The sequence below is a fragment of the Botryllus schlosseri genome, chromosome 8, assembly GCF_051294905.1.
Source record: "Botryllus schlosseri isolate E-star chromosome 8, Bs_hap1, whole genome shotgun sequence".
In the NCBI taxonomy this organism is placed as follows: domain Eukaryota; kingdom Metazoa; phylum Chordata; class Ascidiacea; order Stolidobranchia; family Styelidae; genus Botryllus; species Botryllus schlosseri.
This window is the reverse complement of record NC_137243.1, coordinates 22,551,405-22,568,893: the sequence shown is the minus strand read 5'-3', so window position 1 is coordinate 22,568,893 and position 17,489 is coordinate 22,551,405. Positions and strand designations below refer to the sequence as shown.

At 40.2% G+C, this 17,489-nt stretch overlaps 2 long non-coding RNA genes across 2 annotated transcripts in view; both read right to left on the bottom strand.

The window, feature by feature from the left end:
• Positions 1–17,489, bottom strand: part of LOC145444515 (uncharacterized) — a 414,279-nt gene that overhangs the window by 300,496 nt on the left and 96,294 nt on the right. The window lies entirely within an intron of this gene.
• LOC145445541 (uncharacterized) lies at positions 14,456–17,269 on the bottom strand. Its single transcript, XR_013917075.1, has 2 exons — positions 16,961–17,269; positions 14,456–14,883 (listed from the first exon to the last, which is right to left on the bottom strand). It is a non-coding gene; the product is annotated as an uncharacterized LOC145445541 (long non-coding RNA).

Genomic DNA, 17,489 nt, shown 5'->3' with positions numbered 1-17,489 from the left:
GGGGCCTCGATTAATTAGCGAGATTCGTCTGTGCACGCATATCGCATCGCACAATGTAACGAGACGCGAACTCTAGCTGAGATGATTGCGAAATTATGTTCATTCATTGATTGCCGCGCGCTCGGCATTCGTGGCTAGACTGAGCGCGGCAGTAACACGGCGCGACAATTTTGGAACACGAAAGACAGAGAAGAATGATGATTACAAACGCGCGCGGCCAATCAGTAATTGGTTGCTGATTAAAACATCGATTTTGACTGCATTGTTGCAGTTCCCAATTTACGTTCGCAAAGCATAATTGGATTAATATTATGGGCACTGGAATAGATTACAACTAGCAGGCACGCACAATAAACCACTGTTCAGCTATGCGCTCCGAGAAAATTTATCACAAAAATAATTCACAAAATATTTTAAACGCGGCTTGCGGCCCTCATCGATGCAAATAATGCACTTTAATTTGTAGGAGGTGAACGTATATTTGGTCGTCAAATCGCTATCGTATAGATCAAGGGTCGGCAACCTACGGCCCGCGGGCCGGATCCGGCCCGCCAAGCGAAATCGTCCGGCCCGCGACGAAATGATTAGTTACCACAAGAATACGGCCCGCCGTTTCGTAATAAGTTCCAATCTGCAATGCAGCACTGCTTCGAAAAATGTCAAAATTTATAATGTTTTCTTCCACTTACGGATGATGATTCTGGAACATGTAATTCACGCACCTACGGGGCTCGTTCACTTTCGGACCAAACTCAGTACAGCGTTACGGAGAAAAAGGGTTTTTGGTCCGAAAGTGAACGAGCCCCGTACTGGTCCGGGTTCGTCATATTCCGATTTTAGAATCAGGCTGCTGCGTGAGTCGCAGAATACCACTTTTTAAATGTTAATCACCTTAATAGCTCTCAGAGAAACGCAGAGATACCTCAAATGTTACTGGCGGTACTGAACATTTAACGTCACATCTAAACAAATTGAATTTGCAACTTCAGGGGGAAACAACTAAATAAGCTCACTTTCCTATACTGGAGGAGAGTAATCCTAGTACCAGCACTATACATTTGTAGCTGTGATATACCAAATTTAATTAATGAATTTCCATCCGCTTTTCCGACATTCGTTCTGTACAAAATAAACTCTGACTACCCAGTACTCCGGTTAATGTGGGCGCCAATACCATTGCCAGAAAATTTCAAATGGGCCCATTTGAAATGCCATGCAGTTGAATTGAATGACAAATTTCATACAAAGAGCATATCGCTGATTGACTTTGACAAAGAGTACGTTCTTGAAATGGGTCTTCATCCCAGCTTGACCAACAATGCAAAAGAAAGAGCATCGACTTTTGGTAGCACGTGCGCATGTGAACAATAGTTTTCAACAATGAAATTCACGAAGAGCAAGCTAAGATCACGTATCCCAACGCACATTCTGAATATGGCCTGATTCTAGCTTCATCTGACTTGTTGCCAAAAGTTGAAAACCTGTCACAAAGCATGCTGCGCCAAGTGTCACATTTATCCTGCGTTGTTGAAGTGTAAATACATTTGTTTTGCTTTTTTTGTGATTTGTATGATTGAGATTGCAGCATTGTATGGTAATATACCGACGTGACTGTTAACTATAGTATTACGAGAAATTCCGGTCCGGCCCGCCAAAATGTTGTGCACCTGAAATTTGGCCCGCGACTAGCAAAAGGTTGCCGACCCCTGGATGGTGTTTCTCAGAGCGCGCGATGAAATCTACATTTCTAACGATAAGGTCGAATTTGTACATCTAATGAGGATCGTTAGTTTGCTGAAATCACATTCAGTACGCTGTGCGAATGTGCGAAATACATAGTAGTGATCAATTTTATCGGACTGTACAATCGGCCAACGTTTGAGCTGCATTGTTGCGTTTACCGATAAAAGTTGACGAAGCCTTGTTAGAGTAATGAATATGCGCAGGAATGACTTTCAATTCACAGGCATACACAAACACACTGTCCTATTTCGTCCTCCAAGCCTCTAATTCATTAATGATCCAATCAGGGAACTAACTCAATAATTATTTTGTAAATGAATGGTGGCGCAAATACAATTTGATTAGGAGAAGGAGAACGAGAATTCGCTCGTCTGGTGGAGAGAAAAGATGGTTTTTCTCAGTGCAAGCGTCTCGAAATCGACGTCGTAAACGAGGTAGCTTCAATTATCTGATTACTAATCACGGATTACAATTTATTAGGGAGTTTTAAGCACTAGTTCGTCGTCGCCGACGAAGGTGCGTATTCAATTATTCGCGCACGTATCGGTTAATGGGAATAGTTGGCATTTACGCGCTATCACGGACTCACACTATCACACTCAATTTCGGAAACGGAATTACTGCCCTAATCTAAGAATTCGATTTTCGCAGAGACTTCGCTATGTATGGGCATTTACAAGCGAAAGCATAAGAAGAATGCAATTTTCGCTGGGATGTCGGTATATATTGATTGCTGTGCGTCTGTAAATTATAAATAATTGTTATTGAACCGAATTTTAGGTGGGGCTTTGCCCCAGTTGCCCTATAGGACGAGCCGCCACTGTTGATTTCTGTGTTAGAATCTTCTTGATAATATCAACCGCGATGCATTTCTCCTGTTTCCTTTCCATCCACATTCGTTTGCTCGGTTTCGACCAACTTTCGATGGGATTGAACATGATGTGCCAAGATTACTCGAGTGATTATTTAGATGATCGAATGAAATAATTTATTCGCGATTATAAGCGCATACAGCAAATTAAACTCTCACAGCAACAGAATTTGTTGTTGACGTGTGTTTGGTGCTGGTTTCCGCTAGCTCCGGGCTTAGGATCCGATCTCACGACCTCTGAAACGGATAACAATAAATAATATTTTCGAAAAGCAACAATCGTATGAAATCAGTAAAACAAAAAAGCCACTGCTTCGACATAGCCTTGAGCAACTGCAAGCAGATATTTGAATGACGTCTCACGAATATGACATTACAGATTCTACGAACAAACATACTATGATCCATTACCAACGTTTCATTTCATGAGCTTTGTATCGGCCAACTGTCTTCGGTTGAATAAGGCAAGTGATTGCTTTCTTCCCCCTGGGGAGTTTGGGGTGTCGCAGTTTATGCTGCGGGCATAAGTCTATATTCGCCATCCCATCTACGTTTTCGGCGTATTTACTCAAGTATAGGTTTGGGATTCTTACTCGAATTAATATAATTACTTATAAATAACCTACTTCTACTTCGCAGTTTTATGCAAACCCAGGCCTAGAGTAGCCAACTTACTTTGTTGTTTACTTGGAAGTCACTATTTCTGCGTGCTTCTGTTGAAATATAAGTCGATCGTTACTTCTACTTCCATGCAAGTAGCAACGATTAATTATTTGACCACTTTTCATCATAGTACTGGGGGATTGACAATTTTGATACGTAAGACGTGAAAAGTGGTTTTCATCAAACACTAATTTTCGTAAGTTTTAATGTAGGGTCTCCCAGTGAGATTTCGTATCGGTAATTGAGCGATTGTGCGCCTGCTGGCATGTGCGCTAAAGCTCTGGTTCTTCTCGTAACTTGTGTAAGATTACAAGTCGTGGAACAATCCCTTTCCCAGTTGGTCTTTGCGTATTTCCAACAACTCATAGGATGCGTAGTTGGAAAGCAATTGGATTTCTTGCTTCGAAGGGCTATGACATCAATAGCTAACGCAATAGCTAACTGCAGTAGACGCTATCAATGGCATCCTTTATTCCCACATATCACTCGTGTAACGTTGTCAATGCATAAAATTTTGAAATCCCAATGTTTTAACTGTTGCCTATATACACAATATGTAATACACATATAAGTTGGCAGTTACCGAAAATAAGAATAATATCGGCCTGGTGTAAATGACCATAGTAGTCGACAAACACCAATTATACCCCAAAAACAAACCAAACATATAGATATGAGAAAGTTCGAACATCTTTCTGCAAGCATTGATCAATACAAACTTATTAAATTATCTCACCAATGTCATGACTCTTTTCGTAACCGGGATTATTATACGCAGCATTGTTAACTGGTGTTGGATAATGTCCGTAAGCTGGGAAACCAGATGTTGGCTGTGTTTGAATTGGATATCCCGGTGCACTTGGTGTCTGATTATTTTCAAGAGGTGGGTATAGTGGGTGTCCTTGGCCTGCTGCTGGATAAGGCAGGTTCGGCGATGCCATTATGCGAAGTGCTCCTTGAAAACGCGAATAACTCGCTTTGATATATGTACTCGTAGAGGAAATTCCAACAGAGAATATACTTTTATCAAATATCCCAGCGATTGCTTGCAGTGGCAGGATGACTTTGTACGGCGCCTTCAATATACTCACGCGTCCTCAGCCCACTCGCTTTCCTATGAATATGCAGCAATGGTTAGTAGTCACAGCCGATAGAGTCAATGTTGTATTACTTATGAGTTGAGAAAATTTATAGGCCTACTATTCCGTCAAACACCTATCTTTAAAATAAGAGTTCGGATGTTCAGTAAGCTCATGACGTTGTAGTCTGTATGATTTCGAACAGAAACACATTTTCATGGGTAGATTTTCACAACGATTTGTCAATATATCTCTAATGCCTTGCTGATCACTGCATAGGCAATATAGTTTACCTATATGTTATAGTTGGCAGGATCATTTAGAATTATATGTTGCATAAAATGATTGGGCAACACGGCATGCAGTCAACGAACATACAAACTTCTTTGCATGCCAAGTAGGCTACATCCGTCATAAATGATCAAATGCATTCCACACGATCTTGGTTTTCTACTATAGTTTCGATTTTTCAACCAACGCGAAATCGAAAGTAATCGTTAGGTTAGATGCAAATTCCTTTTTGGCAGTGGCGGCTCGTCCTATAGGGCAACTGGGGCATTGCCCCACCTAAAATTCTGTTCAATAACAATTCTTTACCATTTATAGACGCACAACAATCTATATATACTGAAATCACAGCGAAAATCGTATTCTTCTTGTCCTTTCGCTTGTAAATGCCCATATATAGCGAAGTCTCTGCGAAAATCGAATCCTCTTCTGTGTTTTCGCTTTGCGAATGCCTAGCCGGGGCTTGCCCCGGTTGCGCTCATAACAAGCTTTGACTGTCTATTCTCTCAAAGCCGCGCACAATAAAGAAACGGTGATTTACTCTCTCCTATTCATAAAATTACCGAGCAACCGGGGCTCAATAGGTCTGTGCCCCTAAGGTGTGATGTAACAATCGTATCTATATCTGAACTCGGTTACCGTCATATGCGTTTAGTCGACCTTTGCTGGTATAGGTCGATTTTGATGGTGTTTCACACCATGAAAACTCTTGAAACTTGGTATGTCATGTCGTGATGGTGGTATTTAACATTGCCCTAAGTTTCAGGGTTTCTACTTAAAGTTTAGGGTAGTAAATCCGTTTCCGAAGTTGAGTGTGTGCTGATCCGTCATGTATCGCAAACAGATTTTACTCGAAAGCCGGTATTGGTATCCATTGATTTTGACGATGTTCAATACTGAGATCGGTTATGACATTTGGCACGGTAAGTCTTAATGTTAGTATCGAACGCTGTACCAAGTTTTAAGTTTGTCACTGAACTATGTTAGTGGTAATTTCGTTTCCTTAAGTCGAGTGAGAGCTGACTCGTCATTTATCGCTAACAGATTTTACGCAAAGCCGGTATTGGTCTCTATTGATTTTAACGATGCTCCTTACATAGATCTGTCATGAGATTTGGCACGGTGTGTTTTGATTTTAGTATCGAACGCTGTGCCAAGTCTCAAGGTTGACACTCAATGATTAGGGCAGTAATTTCGTTATCAAGGTCGAATATGGTAGAGATGTGCTCAGATCTGACACTTTAGCCTACAACGCATTGCGGATTTCACGCAAAAGCCGGTGTATCTGTGGTAACGTTAACTGTGTTCCATACTGAGATAGGTGACGAGATGATGATATCATTCTCATTTGCATTCAAATATTTACTTTGATATTATATTCTCCAATGTCAATTTCACCGTGAAATTGTGGCCTTCAAGCCATTTGCTTACAACCCCCTGTCAAGCGCGATAGCTATTTCGTTTTCGATGTCGGCTAACAGCTGATCACTTGATCAGCCTATTCCTCAGTAAATTTTACGCAAAATTCGGTCTGTTTGCATTATTTTGACAGTGTACCATACCGAAAAGGGCCATGAGGCTACTTCTCGATGATGTCATGTAACAGTGTACGGCTTTCACCCACGTATATATTCGGTAATATATTTTCCAAAGGCGATTTCGCAGCAGACCTATAGACAGTAATAAAACCATATGTGTCGTGTTCCAGTCTCCAGTTTCAAGGCCAAAATATCCTATGCTGTACCGAGACCGAGTTTCCGAGACTGCTATTCTTGGTTCTTCAGAATGATGTTTTGGATTCAATATGACAGGCCCAATGTATGAGATAACAATTGGGTATGTGTCCGAACTCGTTGACCTTTCCAATTAGGCTTACGCAATCTCTCGAGTTATAGTCATTTCCATTTCTGCAGATAATTAGTCAGGTCTAGTGCGAACATGAACCGCGTTGAATCTTTGTTCCGTACGCCGTTTACGCAGTTACCACACTTCAAGTCACAGCTCACCGGCAGACCTCTCGTGGCACATACGTTAAAATCACTGTTGTCGGGAAATTCATGTTACCGTAACACAGGGTTGTAACCAAGTCACATGGTTCCGAGTCACGAGTCAATCATACTTTTGTGGTTTTGACTCGAGTCGAGTCGAGTCATTTTCAATTCATCACAGACTCGAGTCCGAGTCCAAGTCACCGTTTAAAGGGTCAAGTCCGAGTCATGGTGTTATGACTCGAGTCGAGTCCAAGTCACAGTATTGAAGTCATGTTCAACTCATGTTTTCAATCCTGCTTGGGTGATATCGAATTCCCTGTTTGCGAAACATGCTCATTTTGTCCCTATCAGAGTCTTGGCACGTGTTTATTTAGGCAGATAACGGACAGGTCCTAGCCTGATCATTTACCGATGCTAAAGATAACTTTACCAATCTTAGAACTTAAAATCAAATATCTCTCTTGTAAGTCTGATACATCACCAATACAAGCATTCAGTTTTTATTATGAACACATCGACGATAGCTCACGAATAGCTGATAGAGAACCAACGAATTCACGTCTACATACTATCTGATAGAGAACCAACAAATTCACGTCAAGATACTAGTTGATAGAGAATCAATAGATGCATGTTTATGTAGAGGTATTTACAACAGGCCAGCATGCTGTAAAAGCGTGCATGGAACTATGTGCATTGTGCAGTGACAACAGAACAGATACCTTTTGATTATACTAAAGGTTTTCCCAATTGCATTACCGACTACATCGCAGTTACAGCATTGGAGAAATAATTGTACAATGGGGCTGTTCAAAAACATTTTTTCAAATTTTCCGGCTACTTCTTAAAATTGCTAGATTGCCTAAAAATCAAATTTGGCTCAATTCCAACCAGTAGAAAGCAATGCTATGAAAGAAAATTTTAGACCAATTACAAATAGAGATTTTCGAATTTTACCGGCTATCTCATGATATTGTTACATTGTGTAAAAATATGATTCATAGCAAATTTGACTCAATTCCAACCAGAAAAAGTGAAGTTATTAGAGTAGAATGTTTTGGATATGAAAAAATAGTCGGCTTACTACTATGTAATTATACTATATGAAAGAATTTCTCACTAAAATACTCCATTTATTTTCAAATCCAGAATATTCTCCTCTCAGATCATTGATTCCACTTTTTTCAAATTAGGCCAGATTCAGTGTTCCTTTTATGCAACATAACAATTTTATCATGTAACCACCCAGTAAAATAAAAAAGAAGTTATTTTGGAACAGCCATATTGTACAAACATCACACAACATTAGCCATTCATTATTACTCACGTGCACAATGCACATACCTAACAAAACGTCAAATGGACGAAGGGCATTGTGTGTTTTCACAGACAGCAGATCAAATCAATGAGTTACACCTCAAAAATACTAATGTGGAAAGGAGATCCTCAAATATGTTAAAGCGGCATGGCCGTAGAATGAATCCACATCTACTGAATACACGTTCCACTAGTGCACTAGATGCAGGAATTGACAAGCATTTTTGAACCACACTGAAGAGCATTGAATACTCACTCTTTCTAGTCGCCCAAAAATGCAAAGAATCATCGCCTTCAAATCTACACATGAGCTTATCAGTCTCTTCACCATCTGAGTCATTTCATTGGCTCTAATTGAACTTTGATTCAATTGTTTGCTTGTATAATTGAAAAGTCTTGAGTACTTTAATTGCGGAGGATCTATTACCTCTTCATCACCGGACGATTTTGTACGATGCATTGCTACTATGTATCATTTTCTGTTGTTTTTAGGGCGGCATATCTGATATATCAGACAAGTGCAACGAAAGCAGTGGTGACAAATAGCGATGTCGGCAGAATTCGTCGGATGCGTTGATCTAGCCATTATGATTCGCAAATTTCTTCATCTTCAAGTCATATAAAATAAGCCGAGTCAATGACTTGGGTCGAGTCATGCGTAATGACTCGAGTACAAGTCGAGTCAATCCAAATATTGACTCGAGTCGAGTCGAGTCATTTTCCCATTTCAAGAAAATGACTCGAGTCAAGTCGAGTCATAAAAAAATCGTGACTCGAGTCTGACTCGAGTCGAGTCATGACTCGAGTCATTACAACCCTGCCGTAACATCCTTAAGTTACTTGTTTACGTTGGAAAACGTCATTGTGACGTCATCTTGATAAAAAGTCGCTTGCAGCCCTTGCCCCACCACCCAATATTGTCACGAGCCGCCACTGCTTTTTGGTATGACAACCTTGATTATTCAGAGGTTCGCGATGAGACTGCAAAATGATCCAGTTCTTTCAATTCCGTTCTAAGAACCACTTTCGTCTGGCTATCGCTGCTGCTCTACTGGATGGGTGTCCTTAAATGTTTTTAAAAGATAGAAGTAGAAGGCTGTAATTGATTTGACTTCGCATTTGCTCACCAAACAGGGTCATTTCGATAGGTAGCAGGATATAAACACTACAGCATATATACTCAAGAAACTTCTATTTACATTGCTGGTAAATGATTTATCATTTTTAGCCACGATTTTGTAACATTCATAAGCGTTGTGAAACAATTCCAATTATAAGTTTCTACAACGAAATCCGCAAAATCGCCTCATTCATGAGCATTAACGTGAGGTTCACTTGCATGGGAAATAAGTGAAATATAATATAGAGAAAAATTGATTTAATATGATAAAACTGTGGACCGCATTGCGTGATCGATGTTGAGAAGTCCAAAATGGTCAATGGATATAGAGATCTAGTGCGGGATCTATAGTGCAGAACTGTGCGGAGTGTCCATGATGCTGATTCTATCGCATCTTTGAATGAGTGTGAGAAACAATAAGATGCCCAAGAAAGGCTATAAAATATGTGATTAGAATCTAATCATATAGAATGTCTCGAGTCATATAACCATGATCGAGACATGCGCAATGACTCCATACAGCTAAAGTGAGCCATGCAACAAGTCGACGGATCATGAATCATAATAAGAAATATCGGCCAGGGGTAAATTAGGGCGGGACATGGATAGTCCATGCACTGGATATTCACTGGATATTTTTTGATTTTTGACCGGATACCCTGTTGATAATGCCGGATCCGGATTCCTACTTTTTTGGATACGGTCAAAGTACCGGTAAGTATTGTGCTAGTTTTGGCTGTATGTATAGGCTGGCCATGGGATCGGCCAAAGCTTTGTCTTAAAAAGGCACAATGATTCTAAACCTATACTAACCAGGGAACACTTACGCTAATCTGTTAGCTATCGAGGAAGCCCAGATTTCCGGTGAGTCATAAAAATGTCTAAACTAAAAAAATAATATCTTTTCAGTTTATCCTGCACTGTTAGATGATTTGTCTCCAAATATCAGTCAAGCGGCTTCGCCCATGAATTTGTGCAGTAAGCGCCCGCTTAACCATACCACAATTGTTCTACTGACAATCACACATACTCCAAACCACGATAATAACGATAACGATAACGATAACGGAAAATATTGTGACCTGATATCGTTTAGGTAAATTTAATATTTAATTATATAATTCTTCGGCATAATGTTGCTCTATAAGCCTACAGTGCAGTGTGAGCAAGCTACCTAACAATCGCGAATGTGTTGATATTGTTTTTGGTATTCATGATGTTTCGGCTACCATGGTCATTTACACCAGACCTATATTTCTTTTTTATGATTACTGATCTGCCAACTTTCAGCACGGTTCACTTTCGTCGTTCTATAGGCCAGTGGTTATTAAACGGTGTTCCATGGAACACCTGGGGCTCCACTAGCCACTCTCAGTTCATGCATATGATTTGCGATTATGTCTTGTCCATCATTGGTTGCAGGTAATTGGGCCCGATCAATAAATCGTGACGCCCACTGAAGTGATACGTCGTGTGCAGTGGCGTATACCCAGGGGACGGTGGGGTTCGAAATTGCAACCATGTCCTTCTGAAATGCCTATTCTATCTGCAATATTTTAAGATCATTTGTAATTAAGCAATTGGTATAACGCTGTTTCGTTTCGACGGAACAATATTATGACACATTCCAAGCCTCACATTCATGAACTGATATCTGAAAGGGAACAGCACGAGTGACACTGGTCTTGCAATAAATATGCAATATAATGTTTTCAATTTCGCGTGAAAATGTATTTTAACGGTTTTCCCAGGTAGCACGCCTACTTGGGTACCACAAGGTATCAAGGTGAGATGAATTGTGGTAACCAGCTGGGGAAACCAAGCGGGAACCGTACATTTTTGGCCCCATATTACAGAGGTATTTTCTGGGGGACCATGTGGGTAACCCACTTAGCTGGCAGCGAAGACAATATTACGACCCCGGTTCTTGTAGCAGTGGAAGTGGGCCGAGAAGTTGACGTAGAGATGTGCTAGGCGATGTTAGGTAAACCCTACACCAGGGGTCGGCAACCTTTTGCTAGTCGCGGGCCAAATTTCAGGTGCACAACATTTTGGCGGGCCGGACCGGAATTTCTCGTAATACTATAGTTAACAGTCACGTCGGTATATTACCATACAATGCTGCAATCTCAATCATACAAATCACAAAAAAAGCAAAACAAATGTATTTACACTTCAACAACGCAGGATAAATGTGACACTTGGCGCAGCATGCTTTGTGACAGGTTTTCAACTTTTGGCAACAAGTCAGATGAAGCTAGAATCAGGCCATATTCAGAATGTGCGTTGGGATACGTGATCTTAGCTTGCTCTTCGTGAATTTCATTGTTGAAAACTATTGTTCACATGCGCACGTGCTACCAAAAGTCGATGCTCTTTCTTTTGCATTGTTGGTCAAGCTGGGATGAAGACCCATTTCAAGAACGTACTCTTTGTCAAAGTCAATCAGCGATATGCTCTTTGTATGAAATTTGTCATTCAATTCAACTGCATGGCATTTCAAATGGGCCCATTTGAAATTTTCTGGCAATGGTATTGGCGCCCACATTAACCGGAGTACTGGGTAGTCAGAGTTTATTTTGTACAGAACGAATGTCGGAAAAGCGGATGGAAATTCATTAATTAAATTTGGTATATCACAGCTACAAATGTATAGTGCTGGTACTAGGATTACTCTCCTCCAGTATAGGAAAGTGAGCTTATTTAGTTGTTTCCCCCTGAAGTTGCAAATTCAATTTGTTTAGATGTGACGTTAAATGTTCAGTACCGCCAGTAACATTTGAGGTATCTCTGCGTTTCTCTGAGAGCTATTAAGGTGATTAACATTTAAAAAGTGGTATTCTGCGACTCACGCAGCAGCCTGATTCTAAAATCGGAATATGACGAACCCGGACCAGTACGGGGCTCGTTCACTTTCGGACCAAAAACCCTTTTTCTCCGTAACGCTGTACTGAGTTTGGTCCGAAAGTGAACGAGCCCCGTAGGTGCGTGAATTACATGTTCCAGAATCATCATCCGTAAGTGGAAGAAAACATTATAAATTTTGACATTTTTCGAAGCAGTGCTGCATTGCAGATTGGAACTTATTACGAAACGGCGGGCCGTATTCTTGTGGTAACTAATCATTTCGTCGCGGGCCGGACGATTTCGCTTGGCGGGCCGGATCCGGCCCGCGGGCCGTAGGTTGCCGACCCTTGCCCTACACGTTAGTTAACTTAACATTGTATACTGTACAGTACATACCTGGAACCTGCTACCTCCAATCACGCAAACCAAATATACGGTAATCTGAGTATATAATAACCTTTACGGTGGGTGAGTGAGGCCGTCATCACTGTTTAAGTGTAATCGTTGGGTTATATTTTCAACTGAACAAGACACACACAATGTACAATACGATAAGATAGAAAGCGATGTAATGAACAGATAGGAGGATGCCGACCGACGCGCAGTTGCCGTCTTTTAGACTGACATCTACCTCGGCTTAGAGTGCCCGCCGTCACAGTTACTCTCGATGTTGATCATTTCCGAGGCCAGGGCCCTTGCTAGCGATTTCCATAACTTGTGTGTGAGTGCATTCTTTCGTCGAGTCATTCTCGGGTCTCATGTCGCAAGAAGAGGAGCCCGGACAAACCTCCGACAGGAGTCGAACCGAGGCCGCCCGATTCTTAGGCGCTTATCGTCACCAGTACCCGAATTCAATTCATGCGGAGGTGGAATTCAATTTGGAAATGTCCCAGCGACCAGCATCGCAAATGAATAAATCGGAAACCGATTATAATATGACTTTACTATATATAGATGAACAAACCTTGCTGTAGGAAAATATAAAAGAAGCATCTATTTCGGAAAACTACTCGGTCACATGTGGGAGCCGTATGAAAAGTCGACCATTCTTCATTGACGAAAATAACAAGTTCCAATTATTTGATCACAGAAATTTTACGAGTAAAATTATTCCTGAGTTAAAAATAATAGATACAGATAAGGGATATAAAGGTAATGGGATCTACGCAAGAAAATTATAACGCACGCTGTGAGGAATTGAGTACTCTAGCAACGGAAATTTAAGTTCACTTCAGTGTGACAAACGGTCAATTTTAAATAGTTCAAATCACATGGACGAGGTAAAGCATGGTAGGGGTTTTAATGTTCGAGGTTCGAGCAACCAACAGGGATAGCATAATAGCTAGAAAACTTTACTACATACGGAACCACCTTTATTATTCGATGAAATAAACCAAATAACATTGATGGAAAATAGGGTTGGTTCCTGTGTGGGTGATATATGGGAAATCTGAGCTCCTCTATAAGTGGGTTTCTCATGTTTCAAGATGATTTGATATCAAAAACTCAACAAGTAAACCTTCCCCGAGTTCAAATTGATAGGTACAATTAGAAGAGACTTATTGCAATCTACCTGGGATTGGTATGGTATAACCACGCATCTTTATGGATGGAAATCCCGCTTGGTTTCGATGTGGGTTATATGTTACTAACCCATTCCGATCATCCATCCCACCTAACCACTTAAATTCCACCTGGATACCAAGTGGGCGTGCTAGCTGGGTTGCTCTTTTAACGCTCCGTTGATACACAGTTCAATTTGTTCACCAGTAACCCACAGTAATGTATTATATTTGTATCATGGAACAGTTACACACGTGGTCTTTCATTGTAACTTCGAAGAATAGTAAAGTTACCACATTATTGGTATTTCGTCTATTGGTATATCTCAGTGATGGTGTTCGAAAAATAGGTCCAGAAACTGTTAAGAGTGAGGACAGTTACTATATTTTGAATGGGAGGCATTCTGTATCACCTTAGCATAGTTGAAAAAGTGGATTAAACCGGATTGTACTCGAAACTGAACAGTGAGCACAGTGACTTGGACTCGGAGTCGAGTCACAACACTATGACTCGAACTCGATCCTCTACTCACTGACTTGGACTCAGACTTTACTCAGTGATGAATTGAGAATAACTCGACTTGACTCGGGTTGAAACTATAAAAGTGGGATTGACTTGTGAGTCGTAACTTTGTGGCTTGGCTACAGCCCTGGACTCGAGTCACAACACTATATAACTCGGCACGACCTTCTTCTAAATAACTTGGACTGAAGTCAAATCTATAAAAGTGAGATTGACTTGAGACTCAAACCTTGTGACTTGGTCGCAACCCTGACTATGGTACAGCAAATTGTAGATTTTCGTGTTCTCGACCCTGCATAAGCGCCGCGGTATCATGTCCAAGGACGGAAATCCAGGAAACGAATGGTAATCGACCTGTCGTGCCGACAATATGCAGCGGCCTTGACTCGATTGATTCTCCTGTCGCCGAGAAAACTATTTAAGACAATTGTGGTTGTACAATGGTCATTGCTGATGAACAACAATTCGTGTATATTTATTGTCTCCTTCTGTTGGCGATAATTGTCGCCCAACTGCTTCAAAAACAGGAATGTACACCAAAGTAGTCTAGTAGGTAAATACATATATGTATGGCATAATTATCGGAATTATAACTTTGATACAAGAGTGGAGTCAGTATAGAAGTAAATAACTAGAATGGCCTATATCGTCATTCGGTCAAAATTCTTGATTCACACTGATGAAGCAAAGGAGTATAGGCCTACGTAAAATAATAGATTAAAAATAATTTTTCCCGTGGTCACTCCGAACTGGTGCAGCAACTGGTGGAATGCCCACAACAGCAGAAACTGTTGTCGCTCCAGATGTTATCTTTCATTTGATCTGGCGCTTTCGATGTTCTTCCATCTTGGCGAGTTTTACCAGGTTGCTCATTTATCACTTAGACTAGAATTTAAAATAACAAAGTCAATTCCACAATATTAGAGTGTAGGATATAAGATTCTAAAAGACAAAGGCAAAATCGAACCAAAAGTGATTCTAATCAGATAATGAAAATTTGACACGAATGTAATCAGCACTTTTCAATGTAATTTCATTGATCCAATCTGAAGCAGGACATTATTCTGATCAACAAAATTCAAAGCAATTTGTGTTATGAAAAGCACAGAACTAGTGCAAAACGAAATAAATAATCAGCATGGACCCTAATCTATTCCTTTGAATGCGTAATTGTAGCTAGGGCTTAAATATATTTTTATCGCCTGACTGTAAAGCCAGAAAAGAAAGGCTTCCAAGGTTTCCATTATTCAAATACGCTGCTATCTTTCATCAACCTTAATTATGAAAGTCCTTCGACCAATATTTCCCCAGGATGATTGCCATCAGATGATCAAGATTAGCTGGAAGAGCAATTTTGTTGTTCAACATGATGATCTGCATTATTCTTGAAAGAGAGCGCTGAGTGCTAACATTTGAAGTGCTTTTTATGCGATATCGATTCCAGTTGAAAAGATCTGTGATCGGTCTCGTGCAAGTCAGTTACCATTTATAGTTTTTAGGCTGTAAATCAAAACCGCTTTGTTAACAATGGCTTTGTTGACAATGGCGTTATTCGCGTTGAATCAATTCATATACATTATCAAATAGATTTGATTTCGAGTCACTGATTCGTTGTTACCCTCCCTAGAAAGATCAATGGCCAGCTGTCAGCATTTTACACAAATACACGATTGTCGGAAAGACATGGCATGGGGGATTGTGTACAAATGGGGGTGGAGGGAGTGTTAGTGGTATTGACAACGGTGTACCTATTTCGGATCCATTTTCTAATCCAGGTAATTTTTTCAAACGTGTTTTATGTCAGTTAGATCAGTCATTCCGAATGCGAATGACAAGTGATAGTTGTCACTTGTTAGACATATGCTATTCACTAACTTTAACAGAGGATTGGAAGGAATTGTTCGCATGGACACAGTATTACATAGCATGATATTGCCAACCATGTCATATATAAATAGGTAAGTGCTAATGTTTTGGGAAATATGTCTCTGATACATACACAGCACAGGTAGTGGGTATATATAAGCGATTTCCAAGGAATATCCTCGTTTCTAAAGCTTGATTGTGTACGGTTGCATTTAAAACCAACGCTGTTTTCAAATAATTTGTTTAAAACATGTTTTAAATAGTGGTTAAACATGCGCCTTTAAAATAATTCTGTATTTTCAAGTTGTAAAATTATGCCATAATTGTGTGAATATTTTCCAAAAAGCATGTTGTATGAGCCTAGGGACAATTACCATCCGATTTAGCCGACGTATATCGATATGGGATGGTCGGAGCCCTCAAAATAGTCGAATCAACAGTTATAGTACAGATATTTCGTAAATTGAGCTTTATTTACCCTATATTTCAAATTGTCAATGTCAATCCATTATGACACCACAATTGAATATTGATGACGTCATCGCTAAAAACAAATAATAAAGGACATGTTTTAAACATGTCTGTTTTTAATTTATTTTTGTATCGTGTCATAAATTTCACCACGGGTTAAGAAACAATGACGAGCAACGGCGGCCGCTGGAGTGGAACGGGGCTTATCCAAAATACATTTAATTGCAGCTCCATTACGGTGGCTCTCTGAAGAAAATGGCTGCGGCAAAAAGTTATTTTTTCGATCTGTAGTGCAATTTGAGACCACATAATTTTTAGAGCGCAGTGCTCCTTTAAGATGCCGGATCCCCATTGTTCAGTGTCATATTACAATATTTCAATGCGCTTTACATGACACTGATGATGCCATTGAGAATGACTACAAGATCGAAATATTGCACAAATTTCTATTGCCGTTATCGATGTATTTGCATTCAGATAAATATTATATTGATAATCTCCTAATTCGCTTAACCGGGCACCCATATGCGAGTGCGAGTGTATGCTCCCGCGAGTCAGAGCTGAAATATAACTGAATCGCCGTATGAGCGATATTCTGGAAGCTCTGTCCCATACTTACCGAAATTTGTCAAATCGGCATGACCTCCTACGGCCACCCCGCCACCCCCATGAAAGTTTCCTTGTGCTGATTTTTCTTGATCCGTTGCATATGGTGGAGGAGCCGATGCCATTTTGAAGTATTATGTAATATAAATACACCTCAGAATGAAATACTTGGTTAACTTCTGAACACATAGTCTGGTTACTTGATGAAACCATAGCGGCCATATATATATATAGTATGGTGAAGACATCGGTATGCTGATGTCGCATTTGCACTGACGTTCCGAAACGTTTAGGTATGGAAAAAGTTTGATCCATTTCATGGACTGCCTTAGGTAGGTTTGAGGATTTCTGAGGCAGTGTGCAGTATGAATGAAAATGGTATCCTGAACTGAAAATAATAACATATAGTTAGGTTTTCTATCATCCCAAACCATAACAGCTTCATGGAACCTGGTATTTATTGCATCGCTGCACGCAAATTTTTATGGAATCGTCCATTTTTAGTCGATATCTCTCAAGATGCTCACAGATGCAAGGGATGA